Here is an 18,642-nt window from a genome sequence, read left to right as displayed (position 1 = left end):
TAGGCAGAGAGGCAGGCAGAGAGAGAAGGGAGGAAGCAGGCTCCCCGCTGAGCAGAGAGCCCGATGCGGGGCTCGATCCAAGGACCCCAAGATCATGACCTGAGCCGAAGGCAGACGTTTAACCCACTGAGCCACCCAGGGGCCCCAATCTCGTTTTCTATCCCAACCTTTTCAGCATAGATACAAAACTGTGTTGGGTGCTGCTCAGTCACAGTGGAAAAAAAATGTTGGGCTTCTCTTCCCAACTAGATGGTAGGCTCAAGTGTAAGGAGTCTTTATAGACCATCCCTAGTATGCGACAGGAGTTTCACAAGCAGTTGCTGATCGACTATAAAACACTGAGGTGCTACGGGAGCTTAAGCAATCTTAAGCAAGGCCCCACTGGGTCCACAGAAACTCATGCACACGAGGCCACCCATTAAACCACCGCAGGATTGAGAAAGCACCTACCAACGATTTATATACTCCTGAACGCTCTTTTGCTACCCTATAAATGAAAAATAAGTCCAAAATGGTCAGTCCAAACATCAGAGTCCGGAGATTCATGTACTCACAGCAAAACTAAGGCTCAGGCAATGCAGCCCATTGAGAACCTTAAATGAGAAACGTGTCAGGGAGGACACAGGCTGTGGGCTGGGCAACATGCCTTGCTTGTCGTGTCTTCTTCCGCTGCCCACATCCACAAATTAAATATTTTACAAGCAACACAGCCCAAAAGGCCAATATTTCCTAAGGTCAGGTTTCCTTCCAACAGACTGACAGTGGGTGTTCTTTTATGTTCTTAGGAGGAAAAGTTCTAGTGCCGCAAATCCATCTGCAAGTCCTGCTGTGTCCCTGCCAGGACTGTGGGTTCACAAGGATGACAGAGCCAGGGCAAGAGGCCCAGACCGAGAAAGCCAGAACAGAGAGCAATATACAGCACAAAGGCGAGGTCTCAGCAAGGGAGGTGACCGAAAACAGACGGTCACAGTGGACTTCAGGCACAGGTAAGCGAGCACGGAGATCAGAACGTGGCAAGGGACAGAAATCACAGCCTGAGGAGTCTGGGAGCACATGGGAGCCAGAGAGCGAGGCGTGGGCGAGGACTGTGTAACTGAAGCATAGCAGATACGGAGGCATCTGAGCGTTATACCACTTACTAGATCTGTGGTCTTCGACGCATCCTATCACCACTGCCTAGTTTCCTTTATCTATGAAATGGACAATTAAACCTATTTCACTGCCTACACATCAGAGTCAGGTGATAGGGATCAAAGCAGATAAAGGATAGCAGAACATGCCTTATAAACTCCAAATCACTGTTCCAGTGTGAGTGATGATTATTAAGTCATACGTATGGACAAGGATTAGAGCGATGGAACACTAAGAAAGGCAAGCTGAGGAGGGAGTCCAGAACCTGCACCGGAGACCCAGAAACACAAAAATAGATCATAGCACCAGAGAAAAGAATCATACAGTAGTAGCAACAAAGAGGCCATGAAACTTAGATCCTTTCTGCTGCAGGAAGTTATCTTATATAAGCCAAGGCAGGACACAAAGAAAAGGTAAGCCCTTCTCCTCTCTCTTAATAGAGTAAAATTAAATCAATGCTCAGCATTTTTGAGCATCTACTGTGCACCCACCACATGGGATTGCAGGGGGGAGTGGAAGAGAGCCACAAGAGAGGGGGCTTACTTCTCTGTTTTCTGCCTCAGTGAATGGCACTACCACCCACCCGGTGATCCAAACCAGAAACCTGACAGTCATTCTAGACTTCTCCCTGTCTCTGGCTCTCCATCTCCAATCGATCACTAAACCCTATCTATTTGGCTGCCTACCACCTTTAAAACCTGAGCTTCCTCTCAGTTCCTATCGTCACAGGCACTCACTGCCTCAGTCCCTCATTATCTCAACCTCCTAATCAGCCTCCATGCCATCCATTGGAGTAATCCTTTCCCACGGCAAATCAGACCATGTAACTCCTCCCTACAAAATTCCACAGTGGCTCACCATGACCGGTAGCCTAAAGTTCAATGTCCTTAATACAACAAGGCCCTCCAAATTCTGACCCCTAACCCTTCTCCAGTTCTCTCTTACCAGTTGCTCTACCCACCTCCACCCAACTGCCTTCTAGTCACGCCAAACCACCTATAGTTTCTCTAATGTTTTATCCTGTTACAAGCCTCTGCGACTTTTCTTCTAAGGCTCTTCCTGTTTGGAACATTCTTCTTTTCTCCCAAGTTAAAATGGACTACGTGTTAAACACTAAGCTGAGTCAACCACCTCTATTATGAAGTCTTTCCTGCTTCAAGGAGAACTTTCCCCTACTCCTTCCTTTATGCTTTCCCCGTACTCTCTCGACTCCTATCCTAGCACCTAGAACACGTTATTATTACACTTACATGTTTATCTCCCCTTCTAGACTGGGCCGTGTTGAAGGCAGGCACTGTGTGCCAATCATTATCTTCAAAGCTCTGGCACCTAGCACAAGACCTACCCTATTAAGTATTCCATAAATGCTCGTTGAACAGATGAGTGAATAAAGTAATCGCCCAGAGAGGAATTCTAAGATATGGACTGAGCCCTCTAAGAATTTACTCTCCAGTTGGAGCGAATAGGACAAAACTGTATAAGAAGCAAACTTGAGACTGTGTACTGCAGACGTTACGTACCGTAGGAGAGGAGAAAATACACTGCGGGTGTGTTTTTTCCCTAATTAAGGAAGAGTCCATGGAAAGGCTAAGCCTTTAAAGGGAGCCTCCAAGAACTACTAGAATTCGGAGTTGCAAGTACGGATGTGTGTCTGTGTCTGAGGACATGTGTGGGGGTCGGGGTGGGAGAGTTGCAGAGAGATTTTGAGAAGGCAAATTAAACCTCAGGAACAAGATGAGCTTCCTGAGACTCAGAGGGATAATGTCAGCCCCCACGCAGCACCAAATAAGCACATCTCCAGTTAATAAGGTGGCTTGCTCTTTGCTTTCCGAAAATGAAGAAATTAAATTATCTGGTTTGGAAACGCTGCCTCAGAAGCACTTGGCACACAGACTGAATATGGAGCCACCATCCTGGCAGAAGATAAATCAAATACGGAACGGCTCTGACAAAGCTCTGAACACGCAGCGAAAACTGAGAGAGACAGGACCTGGATTCCGGCCATAACCAGTGAGTCAAGGTCTCTGAGGGGCAGCTGCAAGCAGGATGCTCAAAGAAAGAAGGAGGAAGGGGAAGAAGCAGTACTTTTTAAAGAGACTAGCATCTCCAGAAACAACTCCAGCCCCCACCCACCCACCCAGGAAACACAGTAGCAATGAGATGCATTTAAAAAGCCTTTTAATATGCAAGTGAGACAAACAGCAGGCAGATGTGCAGAAGCTGACATGGTTGTTTCTGGGATTTAAAAACCGGGAAGCATTTGGAGAACTGAGTCATTCCAATTCCCAGCAGTGAGACATCCGCGTAATACCAATGTAACCAGCTGACAGTTGACAAGTTCGTGCAATCATCCAGACTTTTTTTGCCCATTTCTACGACACCCAAGAGGTAGTTCTTATTGGCGGTTTTTACTGACATGACTATCAGTGAAGTTCATCTTCTGGAGACTCTGGTGTCTCTTTCTGCAAAGCGAACATGAAACATCCCTATCTCATGATGCCGACAGTGGAAAAACAGCCGCCTTCCCACACCTCGCTCCACGGTGCCCAAGTCAGAAAAAGAATCTGAGTCTGAGTAGAACACATGGAAAGGGAGGATCTGGGAATTGGATAGCGTTGGAAATCCTGCTGGGACTTCTGGAGATCAGATCTTGATCTAGAATAGAGGAGAGTGAAAGGTGATAGAGATAGATGCAGACCCAAATGATGAGATAGAGATCGAGGACAATATGGGGATGGCATTCCATTCTAATGAATTTAAAGACAGACCAACCTGCCACGCAGATCGGATCTTGGCCGCTGATGAACTTGAACTGAACTTCCCGCTTGCAGAGACCTGAGTATCTAAATACCTTTCACCTCTCCAGGGCAGGCCAGAGAGGAAGCCCTTGGAGCAAATGCCTCCTGACAGGGTACAGGCACCCAAACATCTTCCCTACTCAGCCTTCTTCTCTGACTTTGCCCAGAATATCCTGAATCATAGCACTGTTTTGTCCATCTTAATATTGATCCCTAGGCTTGGATCGCCCTAAAATATTGCAAAGAAAGTTACAGAACTGCTTCCCAGGGCATCAAAAATGAAGGCGGGCCCTCACTTGCAGTGATTCATGGCCTCAGGGTCTACTGTCCTGACTTTAACAGGCACAGATTTGAGACCGCTCTGTCCGTTCCTCTGGTCTATTCTCTCTTGCTTAGCCAAGGTTGGGTCCATTGAGGGCAGAAGGTAGGTGTCTTTATACTCTGACAAGTTGAACATTTGAGCTGCAATTCTATGAGCCTTACTTTACCTCACATCAGGGAATGACTGCGGAAGAATCACCACCTAGGAATATTGGCTTATCTATTTCTATCTGAAAGCTCGGCTCAAATGTCACTTGCCTCAGGAAAGCCTCCCAGACTAGCTCACCCATCAAACAACTGAACACACGGGGCTCCTGGGTGGCTCAGTCAGTTGAACGGTCGACTCTTGGTTTCAGGTCAGGTCATGATCTTGGGGTTGAGAGATCGAGCCCCGCATCCGGCTCCGTGCTCAGTGCAGAGTCTGCTTGAGATTCTCTCCCTCTCCCTCCCCCTTGGACCCTCCCCCTGCTTTCTCGTGCACTCTCTCTCTCAAACAAATAAAAACTTTAAAAATAACAACAAAAACAACAACAACACATTGTCCTCTTTTTTCACAACACAATTGTTATTATCTAAGTACTATCCAAAAGAACTTTCTATGATAATGGAACTGTTCTGTACCTTTGTGGTCTAGTACATTGGCCACTAGCTGCAGGTCACCACTGAGCACTTGAAATGTAGCTAGTATGACCAAGACACTGAGTTTTTAATTGTATATAATTTTAATTAATTTACATTTAAATTGCTGCTCTTCGCTAGCGGCTATCATTGTAGACAGCGCCAGCAATTAGATTCTGTGTTGCATGAGGGCAAGGACTATTCTGGTATTTTTGTAATACTGTATCCCCAGAGCTTGCACAAGTTAAGAACTCAATGAATATTTAATTACCCTATCAGTTACCCAGTTTGCTGTCATTTATTTATTTTGCCCACTGTTATTAACTCTCTTGGAAACTATTTCACAAATGACTCCACAAGACAATCACTAGATATTCAGGCTGAGTGGGAATGATGTAAGCAGAACAGGTAAAGGGGAAGGGAAGAGAGGAAGAGGACTACCCAAGTTCACATTCTAGTTCAGATACTCTGTAGCTAGCTACATGACCTTGGGAAAACCATTTAAACTCACTGAGCTTCACATTCCTCATCTATACAATTTGCACAATAATATCTACCTATCTACCTACATATCTAATGATCTAGGTTGCTGTGATGGTGAAACAAAATAATGCATATAAAGCACTGTAAATCATTGGAGTTTTGGGTGGGTTTTTTGGTTTTGGGTTTGGGGTTTGTCTGTTTGTTTGTTTGTTTTGAAGAAGATAATTAGCCAGACAAGGATGGCATAACCCAAATAATTGAATTCTGTACAGCAAAGCACAATTCCTAGCATCTCTCCTGAGAAATTCGTTTTCACCCTCTTTCAACCAATCCAAATAAGATTCCTCCATATGCTACCCTCCAATCTCCTCCTCGTCACATGGACAATGACTTGGCCAATATCTAGCCACCAAAGCCATGAATCAACCGCATCTTATACAGTGACATTGTTTTCACCACATACAGGTTGCAGAAATCTCCACAATCCCCTCTGCTTTGGCCCCTGTGGTGATGCAGCCCGGTCCCAGGGCTTATCATGACAATGGGTGACTTTGTCTGTGGTCTTCCTACCTTACCCACACAGCCATCAGAAGAGATGATGGCATTTCAGGCCATGATGCTCAGTACCAGAAAAAGCCTTCACAGTTAAGGACTGATAGCTACAGATAAGAGGGTTGCTAATCCAAACATCCAAGATACTGCTTCCTAGAAGCAAGAGCAAGGTTGTCCTATAATTCGCTGGCATTGCAAAGACTCTCCAGCCCTCCCATTTCAGGGTAAAGTTGAAAAATACTTCAAAACTTGGAAAATAAAGTCCAAAGTAAATTAAGCTTACTTTTTAAAAGATTCTTGACCTAAAATATAAAATTTAAAAAAAAAATTTTTAAAAAAACTCTGGACCTTATGTATCTAAATCCAGTCAATCTCTAATATAAAAATAAATAAATTATATAGAGGTTACCTACCTCAGGGGTAGGACAGTAAAGCCCAGGATCCAGATCTTAATGAGGTCCTACCTTCACTAAGGCATACTATAGCCTCCAATTTTATTGGTCAAATGATGTACAGAGAGGTGAGAGAATATCATATTGTCTGCACTCAAAAGGCCTTTAGAAACCATTTAATCCAGCCTCCCTGTTTTATAGATAAGAACTAAAACTCAGAGGGAACATGACTTTCCTACAGGCACACAAACAAACTCTTAGTAGAACTTCGGACCCAAGACTCCAGATTCAGAGACAGTGGTATAGTGAAAATTGCATGAAGATTCGGACCTGAATTTAAATACTGGATTTTCCTTTCATTAGCTGATGTCAGTTAACTTCTCTGATCCTTATTTTTCTCATCCAAAATATGGAACTAATAATAATTAACTTCACATTGTGAGGACTAAATAAAACATAAAACACATACCTGGTGCTGGAAGTAAAGCACAAATCCAGTTAAAATTAGTTTTCTTGGGGCGCCTGGGTGGCTCAGTGGGTTGAAGCCTCTGCCTTCGGCTCAGGTCATGATCTCAGGGTCCTGGGATAGAGCCCCGCATCGGGCTCTCTGCTCAGCAGGGGAGCCTGCTTCCCCCTCTCTCTCTCTCTGCCTGCCTCTCTGCCTATTTGTGATCTCTCTCTCTCTCTGTCAAATAAATAAATAAATAAATCTTTAAAAAAAAAAATTAGTTTTCTTCTGGGTACCTGGGTGGCTCGGTGAGTTAAGCCTCTGCCTTCGGCTCAGGTCATGATCTCAGGGTCCTGGGATCGAGCCCGGGATCGAGCCCGGGATCGAGCCCTGCATCGGGCTCTCTGCTCAGCAGGGAGCCTGCTTCCCCCTCTCTCTCTGCCTGCCTCTCTGCTTACTTGTGATTTCTGTCAAATAAAGAAAGAAAGAAAGAATAGCACAGTCTTGAATTGGAAGACTGCTTTGGTAAGTGCATAAAGCAGAAAGATAAAAAGTGACCCTCCTTACCACCACCCCACCACAAACTTAAAAAAAAAAAAAGAAAGAAAGAAAAAACCCAACCCTGGATAGCCAGGTAGCATCAAGTCTGAGGATGGCAAAGTAGTTGCTCTGAAAGAAATGGGGAAGGAATTTTGTTGTTATCTTAAAATATGAGTGAATATGAAAGGAACTGTCAAAGTAAAAAGAAACTGGGTTCAGATGACAGGCTAGTAAAACTCCAAAGGGCTGTGGTAACAATGGATAGTTAAGAACTGCCTACAGTACAAGTTAAAGTAAATTATTCTCCATATCCTCTACAAAATTACAGTAAAATCTATACTGCTTAGAAATGCTTTGTGCAAGTAGGTTATTTGGAGGAAACTGGCATTTCCAGGGATCCAGGGGAAGGCTTTGAACCGCTACAGACCCTGGAATGGGCAGAGATTCGTGCTAATTACAACCAGGTCTGACATTAAGGATGCAACCTGACTTCTGAGGCTTGAACATCTCAAGCTTTATAGAATACCATGTTTATCCACTGAATCCATTTCTCTTAGCTGCCTTGTCACTAATCTCCATGAGCTGGGATTTAATCTCTGGGGGCTAACTGCTTCTATGAGAGGTAGGTTGGTTGAGAGACAAAGACCTGAAAGCCAGAGTCTCTGAAGGGCCCTCCAGGAAAGGGACAAAGCAGGAAGTATTATTCAAGTATTATTCCTCCAAAGGAGGGACAAGGGGAGAGGTGAGCAATGGTCAAATACAGCTTCAATGGTTTTCCCCATGACCTTTTTATTTTTTTTTAAGATTTTATTTATTTATTTGTCAGAGAGGGAGAGGGAGAGAGAGTGAGCGAGCACAGACAGAGTAGCAGGCAGAGGCAGAGGGAGAAGCAGGCTCCCTGCAGAGCAAGGAGCCAGATGTGGGACTCGATCCCAGGCCAATGGGATCATGACCTGAGCTGAAGGCAGCCGCTTAACCAACTGAGCCACCCAGGCATCCCCCCCATGACCTTTTTAAAGGGCTAATTCTAGGTTAGTTTTGACACCTCCTCCCCCTAAAATGATATATTCCTCTCTTCCTTGATTCATCTTTCACATATAGTCCCGATAGCCTCCAAGCATTCTGCAATTTGCATTGATACCTCCAGATATCCCGAAGATAACTGGAATATTCGATCCCTGTTATTTTCGGCTAACAGCCAGGTAGAAAGTCCCTGAAGAGAGAACAAAAACTTAACATGATATAGACAATGTGGGAAAAAAAAGCCCCCCCCCTCTAGTGCCCTGAGGTCCCTGTTTCAGTGGTTCTCAAATTTAGTGTGTATAAGAATCCTTAAGGAGGGGCGCCTGGGTGGCTCAGTTGGTTGAGCGAGTGCCTTCGGCTCAGGTCACGATCCTGGAGTCCTGGGATCGAGTCCCACATCAGGCTCCCTGCTCGGGAGTCTACTTCTCCCGCTGACCTCTATCCTCTCATGCTCTCTCTCTCTCTCTCAAGTAAATAAATGAAATCATTAAAAAATTAAAAAAAAAAAAAAAAGAATCACTTAAGGAAAACACAAAGCTTCCCTGAGCCCCAGACAGAGAGATTCTGATTAAAACTGAAACAGCACGCAGGAAACTGCATTTTAACAGGACCTTTAACTGCTTCTTAGATAAGTGATATATTAGTCTGCTAGGGCTAACACAACAAATGACCACACACTGGGTGGCTTATACAACAAAAACTTATTTCTCACAGTTTTGGTTGCTAGAAATCTAATATCAAGGTGTTGGCATGTTTGGTTTCTCCTGAGGCCTCTCTCCTTGGCTTGCAGGTGTCCTCACCTGGCCTGTCATTGTGCACGTCCATCTCTCATGTCTCTCCCTCTTCCTATAAGGACCCCTGTCTTATTGGATTAGGATCCCCCCACCTCATGACTTCATTTAATGTTAATGACCTCCTTAAAGGCCCTATCTCCAAATAGAGTCAAATTTTTGGTTAGAGCTTCAACACAGAAAGTTGGCAAAGGACACAATTCAGTTCATAATAGTCAACAAACTTTACTTGGAAAAATAATGATGGCTGAAATACAAAATATGGAATTAGAGTCAGTCAGAAATAGCTACCCAGAAGCATGGCATGCGGATTCTAGGCTAATGAAAGGAGAAACTACAAATGTAATTAAGATGTCCCTGGTGTCATTGGCAGTCCAAGGCAGAAGAATTTTATAAATACACTCGCCAGGGTGCCTGGGGGGCTCGGTTGGTTAAGCGATTGCCTTCGGCTCAGGTCATGATCCCGGTGTCCTGGGATCGAGCCCGGCATTGGGCTCCCTGCTCGGCGGGAGGCCTGCATCTCCGTCTCCCACTCCCCTGCTTCTGTTCCCTCACTTGTTGTGGCTCTCTGTCCAATAAATAAATAAATAATCTTTAAAGAAATAAATATACTCACAACATTGACAAGTGCCAAATAAATACAGTGATCATATAATTTATCATTAACACATCTAAACTGAGAATATCCTGAGGTAAGCCAGGCCTTCTGGTCATCCTATAGACACCTTCTTCTTAAATGTTCAGGGACAAAGCCAGCTTTAAAAGGGAGTTAGCAGCCTACTCCGTTTACTTTTCCTGCACACCTAATACAATGACTTCCTTTCCGGTGAATCCGTCTTAGGAAATGTAAATGGTACTTGAGAGGATATATGTGTATTGGGATTGGAAGGAAGGTAGTGGCAGTGTATGAAATCATATCGCTTATTAATGTGTCTTAGATTCAATGAGTTTTCCTGCTAGAAAATATACAGAATAGGTAAGCTCTGATAAAGGAAAATGGAAAAGGGCATGGATGAGGAAGCTGAGATTCCAAGATTTGCCCAAGGTTACACAACCTTGGAGTTGTGTAGAGGCCATTTGCCAACCCAAACCCCTGCCTCCTCTTCTGCTGTTCCCATCTGTAAGTTACACTCCCAGATCTTTAGGAAGTAACAGTCCTAACTTGAGTGTCAGGAATTCTGGGCAGCCAATGCATAGAACAAAAGCCTGAAGCACTGGGCATGTATGGTAGCAGAATGCCCCCCCAACCCACCTGCCCACCACTGCAAAAAGTGCACATCCTAACCCTCAGATTCTAAGAACATGTTAGGCTACATGGCAAAAGGGAACGAAGGCTGCAGATGGAATTAAGGTTGCTAATCAGCTGACTTAATAAAATAGAGATTATTCTGGATTAGCTGGGTGGGTCTTAATATACAAAAAAAGATCCTTAACAGCAGAAGGGAGAGGCAGGAGAGTAGTTCAGGGTCATGCCACATGAGAAAGATTTGAGCAGTCACTGCTGGCTCTGAATATGGAGGATGGAGCCACACGCCAAGGAATGAAGCCTCTAGAAGCTGGGAAAGGAAAGGAAACAGATTCCCCCCTAGAGCCACTAAGGAAGGAATTCAGCCCTGCCAACAGCACCTTGACTTTTAACCCAATGAGATGCATTTTGGACTTCTGACCTCCAGAACTGTAAGATAAAAGACAACACAGCAAGAGTAATAAGGTGAGGCAGTAAGTATAAGGTGGGGTATTTGTGAAAGAGAGAGAAAGAGTACCCCGCCAACACACACACACACACACACACACACACACACACACACTACACAGAGACCCAACAGAGTGGAGGTAATTTACCTGCTAAGGCAAACTTTATCTACTCTGCTGTTCTGCCCAACGGGTAAAATTAGTAGGTACTTTAGAGAAGAGTTTGGTTTTAATATGCTCTTCTCTCTTTTTATGTAAGTAACCTTGGAGGAGTTTTCTAGTATTCAAAATCTCCATGAATAAATCACTCATTTGATAATGCTACAATTGCTCATCTGATCTGCAGGACAGGTGCAAAGTCTCCTCCTTCTCAATACCCCTCTCTGCAAAGAATCAGCATTTTAAAATCAGAACTTCAAATAGAGTAGATAAGAGAAAGGAGATTGAAATAAAATGTTCCCATCCAGACAATTTTCCTCTGCGCAGAACATCTCTTCCTGCATGACCCAAGGATGATTTTGCCAGTGACTTGCACAAGCATGAAATTCTATTTACTCTGCATTTATTTTTCTATTACTTGATTCCATGGAGAAAGAAGAGTGTTAACCAATTACAGAGGAAGTGAACTCTAAAAGTGCTTTTCCCAACTGACAATCAGATTTTTGGGGCCAGGCCTTCAACTGTGAATATACTGCATGGTCTCAGAGAGGGACCATGAGCTAGGCTCTCACATATTACCAATTCGGACAATATCAGAATTCTAATAGCTCTGCAAATTTCACTACCTTGAGCACTGTAGCAAGAGCAATGCCTTATCAATCTGCAAACCAACAACCTAAAAAGTGATTTCTCCTCAACTGAATGTTAAGCAGTTAGATGACTCGCACGTGGGTTTCATCAAACACAGTCTCTGACCAGAAAGAATGTCATTCTTTCTAAGATCTCAGCAGTTAATATCCACAGCAGGAAGGAAAATGTAGCCAATTCATAAAGTAGAATTCAGTTGACACCTCCATCGGAAAGGGAAATCGTTTTTTTAGCTTACAAAAGAACCTATAACCTGATTTCAGGCAAGACTAACCTCATAGACGGTCTTCACCCCTAAACATTCCATTTGTCTTAGGGCATTGTGACTCTATAAATATTCCAACCAGAGCCATTAACAACATCAAAGCAGGATTAAATTTGTAGAGCCATTAGCAACATCAAAACAGGATTAAATTTGTAAAGTCCACTTCGGTAGTGAATTGTGATATCCACTGGCTAGCATAATATTCCATCCTTCCTTCTTCCTTTCTTCTTATAACCAAATACCCCTTCCTATGGGAAACTCATTCCATGCGGTTTAAGTGAGACCATCATATCATAATCCCCACCCTCCAGACCAGCTGGGTTGGCAGGTGACCCATTCTCCTTCATCTATCTGGTCACTGTGATTAGTTCAGACATAGGTGCCTGAAGCAAGGTAGAATAATGAAAGTCTACCCTAAGAGTTGATATGTAACCTGTGAGAGTAAACAGGTTTTTGTTTTTGTTTTTGTTTTTTGTTTTTGTTTTTTAATTTCTCCAAGAATACAAACTATAAGGATTATATAAATCCAAAGCCAGTGGAGAAAGCTTACCCAAGAATGTAACCATATAAAGGAAAGGAGAGTCAGATATAGAGAGAGAGTGATATCCATGATTGCATTATTTAAGGCCCCAAATCCAGACCTATCTGAATTCAGACAACCCCTGGACATCTTGGGTAAACCAATAAATTCCTTTTTGCTTAAGCTAGCTTAGGTTAGAATAGCTTGTAATCAAAATATACTAATACAGCTTCAAATAGCCTTTTTTATCTTCTCCACCACAGTAGTAGCTCTCAACTTTGGCTGCATGTTAGATTCACCTGGGGAGATTTAAAATCCCAATGTCAAGGTGTATCTCAGACCAATTATGGTGGGACCCAGCAATCCACATTTTTAAAAGTTGCCTGTGTAGTCCCAGTGCATGGCCAAGGTTGAAAATCATGGTCCTAGAAAACAAATGTCAGTAGGTGACCTCTGGTGTGAAATCATTATTTCCCAAGTTTGACTGGGCATCTGCATTGCCTGGGAACAGCATTTTCAAACTAGAGGCTCCCAAGATCTAGCCATGGAGACTCTAATTCAATAGACCTGAAGTAGGGCACAAGAATCCAACTGCCTATTGAATATCCCAAGGTGGTTCTAATGCTCAACTGAAGTTTGAGAACAGAAAGGGAAAAGTAAGGACGCCTGGGTGGCTCAGTGGGTTAAGCCTCTGCCTTTGGCTCACGTCATAATTTCAGGGTCCTGGGATGGAGCCCCGAGTCAGGTTCTCTGCTCAGCGGGGAGCCTGCTTCCCCCTCTCTCTCTACCTACTTGTGATTTCTGTCAAATAAATAAATAAAATCTTTTTTAAAAATAAATAAATAAATATAAAATAAAATTAAATGAAACTCCCCCAGATAAATCAAGGACATAACTAGATTTGAAGCTACTTTGAGGGTATTGCCTAGAGAACGCAGGCAGTCAGGGGACCAAGTATGAGCCATGGGGCAGGCTGGCCATCGCAAGAGAGCAGGGTCCTCACAGAACCCAAAGACAAATCATTGGCTCGCAGTTTCACTGAGCCCAGACCAAACTATAGATGTCAGTAGATGAAAGCGTTACTGATTTATTCCTGTGGGTTAAAGTTCCCTAACTTAATAAATTTCGATTCAATAAATATTTATTCAGAACATACTAGTTACAAGGGCCTAGGGTAGACGCTATGATGACTATGAAGAGAAAGCCAGAAATTCCTGCACTCCAGGGACTCACAGGCCACTGACAGAAGCGGGCATTTACTCAAGGAAACCAAAGCAGAGTCGGGTAAGTGCTCTAATACAGGTTGACCAACATGTTATGGAAAAATAAGAGACAAAGGAATTTATTCCAATTGGAGGCCGCTGAGGAGGCCTTTGGTAGTAGTTATTATCTGAGAGATGTCTGCAAAGGCAGGCAAAATGGGCTATTTCTGAAAAAGAACATAGCATAGGCAGAGACACCAAGGTGGGACAGAGCTGGACCCGTACAAGAAAGGCAGAAGCGTCTCACCTGGTTTGAGTTTAGAGCACCTCACAATACTGTCATGCGAGGGACAGAATTCTGTGGATGGCAGAAATTGTGTTATGTAAAATAAAGTAAGAAATAAAAGCAGAGATCAAATTGTGAGCACAGAAAGAAGGCTGGACGGTCTATATTTAAAGGGGCACCATTCTGAGGGGTAAAATGACATTGTCCCGTCTCTTGTTTTTGTAGCTTTCAGAAAGTTACTCTGGCCTTCACGTGAAGGACGGAAAAAGGGAGACCAGTTAGGAGTAGGGTATGATAATCCACACCAAATCCACTTAGCCTCAGTCCTGGCACTGAGAGGGCGAAGATAAGAGACACCAAAAAGGGAAGAGTCATGGGGCGCCTGGGTGGCTCAGTGGGTTAAAGCCTCTGCCTTCGGCTCAGGTCATGATCCCAGGGTCCTGGGACCGAGCCCCACATCAGGCTCTCTGCTCAGCAGGGAGCCTGCTTGCCTTCCTCTCTCTCTACCTGCCTCTCTGCCTACGTATGATCTCTGTCTGTCAAATAAATAAATAAAATCTTTAAAAAAAAAAAAAGGAAGAGTCATAAAATGTCTAGTAAATTAACTGCGGTGTTGGGGAAAAGTGGATGATGGTAAAAATATAACCCTAATTTATTTCCAGAACCTTTAGTCCTCCATAGGTCACAGTGCCTAGTAAACTAGGAGAAGTTCAAGTGGAATAAATCCACTAAAACTCCTCTTTGTAAAAATAATTCTAAACCACAGAAAGAAGAGGAGGCTGGTTACTTTACTACCACACCTTTTTTGGAAGAGGGGGTTGCAAAAAATTGGCCAGCTTGACAACCAACCTGATTCATTTTGAGCTACTTCTCCTCTTCTTTGGGCTGTTTCTAAATATCACAGCCAAATTCAAAAAAGAATTGTTCAGTGGCACCTGGGTGGCTCGGTCAATTAAGCATCTGCCATCGGTTCAGGTCATGATCCCAGGGTCCTGGGATGGAGTCCTGCTTGGGGCCCCGAGCTCAGCAGGGAGTCTGCTTCTTCCTCTGACCTTACCCCCTCTTGTCCTTTCTCTCTCACTCTCTCTCAAAAAAAAAAAAAAAAAAATCCAATTTCCACTTCAAGCCAAGATAGAGTAACAGGGACGACTTATCCACTCAACCAAAACAACCCAAAAAACAGACACAGTGAAAAGCAGAAGTTTGCAAGACTTAGGACACCAAGCAATCCATAAAACGGAGGACCACTTACCAGTTTACTGCCCAGAAAGAGTTTTCAGGATGCATACAGGAGGCAGAAAAGGAAAACAGAAGAGATGCCTAATGGATTCCCTGGGTTGGAGGGGAAGAAACTGAGAGTACGAGAACAAGAAGACTAGAGTTTGCAGGACTGATAATGAGAGAGGACAAAGCAGCAGAGAGAACCCGGGAGGGCACCAATGGCCCCCTGGAGCATTCAGCAGAGAACTGATCAGACTGCTTGGGAGGAGCCTCCCCGAAGGTGGGCGGAGAACTGCCTGAAAGGCGGGGAATCAAGCCTCTTCGCATAAGCAAGACTGAACGCCCTCGGGTAGCGCGGTGATCAAGAACCATGAAGGCCCGGGGAACTCTCACCAGAACTCGACCATGCCGGCACCTTGATCTTGGGACTCCCCAGCCTCCAGAACTGGGAGAAATAAATGTCTGGTCTCTAAGCCACCCGATCTGTGGTATATTGTTAAAGCTACCTGAGCAGATTAAGCAAGTTCCCCTTGTCCGTGAGTTCCACGGAGGTGATTTGAGTCAGGCCCGGGGAAATGTTACACATGCTGTAATTTACACCACAGCTGAGGAACACCAAGCTTGGGGAGAGTCCATTCTTTCAGGGAGCAGTAAGCCCATGAGTCCGTTAAGGAGGGCTAACAAGTCAGAAACGTAACATAGGAAATCCTTAGCACCACCGAGCCCGTAGGAACAAGATGATGCAATCACCCAGAAGATGCATCTAGAAAGTTATGATGAGGATGGGGAAGGAAGGGTCAGAGCATGACTGAAAAGGTATCTAGCCTGGGCAAGAGGTGACTCTGTTAACAAGAGTAAGGAGGGGTGCCTGGGTGGCTCAGTTCATTAAGCAACTGCCTTCGGCTCAGGGCATGATCCCAGAGTCCCAGGATCAAGTCCCGCATCGGGCTCCCAGCTCCATGGGGAGTCTGCTTCTCCCTCTGACCTTCTCCTCTCTCGTGCTCTCTTTCACTCTGTCCCAAATAAATAAATAAAATCCCAAATGCCTTTAAAAAAAAAAAAAAAAAAGAGTAAGGAGAAGGGCATCTGGGTGGCTCAGTCGTTGAAGCATTTGCCTTCGACTCAGGTCATGATCCCAGGGTCCTGGGATGGGGAGGAGGCCCTAATGGGCTCCCCGCTCAGCGGGAAGCCTGCTTTTCCCTCTCCCTCTGCCCCTCCCCCTTGCTTGTGCTTTCTCTGCGTCAAATAGATAAATTAAATCTTAAAAAAAAAAAAAAAAAGAGCAGGGAGAGGTGGAGGCAAAATGGAAAATCATCTCATCTATAAAATAAGGATATTAATATTTACCTCACTACTGTGAGTCTTAACATAGAGCCATCACAATGCCGAGCATTATGGCAGATGCTTAAACAAGCTATCTGAAAACAAGGATCAGAAAAGCAGCATACCCAGTAGCAGTAACAAACTAGAATGCTTGAAAAGCACTGAGGCACAGTGAGGAGAAGGAAGGCTCTGCATTCAGGGAGGCCTGGGCTTGAACCATTTGCTGTGTAACCTGCGGCAGGTTATCTCCCCTCTCTGTTCCTCAATTTCCTCCTGTATATAGTGGAGATAAAAATACCAAGGTTGCAAGATTTAGAGATAGTGTATAAAATGTAACTGTCACCTGGTATGTCCTGATAACTGATAGCTATTATTATTTTTATTATTATTAATACAATTGTTAAATTGTCCTTGAACTAGCCTTAGGTGAAGTGCCACAGCAGAGAAGACTGCTCCATAAATTCTTCAGTTCTTTGGCCCTTTGGCTGAAAACACAGAAAGAGGACTACTGCCGATGTCTATTTGTACATAGCAGGAATAATAAGAAGCCAGGAAGCCCCATCCAGAGTCACAAGGCATTCAAATGAATTATGAGAAAGAAGTGTCACAGGCCACATTAATAACAAACTAGAATGTTCTCCCATATAAGATTGCTTTTCAGTCTTCATAGCACATATTAGCGGAATGTCTACACCTAAATATACTTCAATTTCCTATTAATAACTATCTGAGCTTTCATTTTTTTATTACTTTTTCATTAAAAACTCTCAAATCAGTTCCTCATTAAAGGCACCAAGAAAATGAAATCTCTGTCTCTTTCTCTCTTTCTCTCTCTCTCTCTCACACACACACACACACACTCATCAGAAACTATATCAATTTACCTTCTTTCCATTAAGGCTAAGTGAGATGTTCTTTGCCAAATTTCCCAATCAAAGATACAAATAACAAGAAAGAACACACTGCACGTTAGTTCTCATCAGAGGTCCATGAGAAAAATAAACTGACAGAGAGAGTCCCATCTGACTCATTCACCCAGGTGATCCATACATATCAAATATTTATAAACTAGGGGCGCCTGGGTGGCTCAGTCAGTTAAGCATCTGCCTTCAGCTCAGGTCATGATCCCGGGGTCCTGAGGTGGAGCCCCACACTGAGCTCCCTACTCAGCAGGGAGTCTGCTTCTCCCTCTCCCTCTGCCTGCCGCTCCCCCTGCTTGTGTGCTCTCTCTCTGTCAAATAAAAAAAAATTTTTTAATAAATAAATAAATAAAATAAATTTTTTTTTAAATTTTAAAAAAATTTTTATAAACTAATAGTTAATAGTAAGTAATAGTAACTAATAGTAAGTATGAGCATACTTACGGGGCAAATGGTCAAATACCTAAAATCACTCTGTTCTATTCACTTTCCTACCTAGACCTTAGACAAGTCAAGGGCCCTAGACTAAGAGTATATTTTAATTGATCTCTGGGTACTGCTTTTGCACTTGGGCTAAGGGGAAGTAAACAAAATGTAATTGCTACCAAAAGGGGGAAAAAAAACAAATCACTAGAGATTCTGGAAGAGAGAAATCTAGTTGGAATAATGCATCAGGAGAGGACAGGAAACTGTGTACAAGCCCAAAATGAACGCCTGGGCATTCTCATCAGTCACAGAAAGAAAAAAATAATGTATTTTGTAAAACGACAATCCAAAAGGAAAAAAATAGGGGGGCAAGAAGAATTTTGCTACAGATAAAATCGAACAGAGTAATTTCATGACGAATAGGAAAGGTGGCCTCACAGCCTTGTAACATCTGTTGTTAGAATAAGGATAAGTGGTGGGGCGCCTGGGTGGCTCAGTGGGTTAAAGTCTCTGCCTTCAGCTCAGGTCATGATCTCAGAGTCCTGGGATCGAGCCCCACATCAGGCTCTCTGCTTAGCGGAAAGCCTGCTTCCCCCTCTCTCTCTGCCTCTCTGCCTGCTTATAATCTCTCTGTCAAATAAATAAAATCTTAAAAAAAAAAAAAAGGATAAGTGGTAAGATGGATTTTGTATACTTAGGGATAACTCTCTGGAAAATAAGGCACAAAAGAAATTTATTTGCGAATAATCTGAAATTAAAATACAGATGACCTCCCCAACCTATACTCAGAACTTTTCTAGCTGGTCATGAGTTTCATTTAGTATAGTGGAAAGAGCCCTCCACTAGCACTTAGATTACCTGATTTTTGATGCTTCCTCTATAT

The sequence above is a fragment of the Martes martes genome, assembly GCF_963455335.1.
Source record: "Martes martes genome assembly, chromosome: X".
Classification (NCBI taxonomy): Eukaryota; Metazoa; Chordata; class Mammalia; order Carnivora; family Mustelidae; genus Martes; species Martes martes.
The sequence above is the reverse complement of the archived record's forward strand: the minus strand, read 5'-3'. Positions refer to the sequence as shown.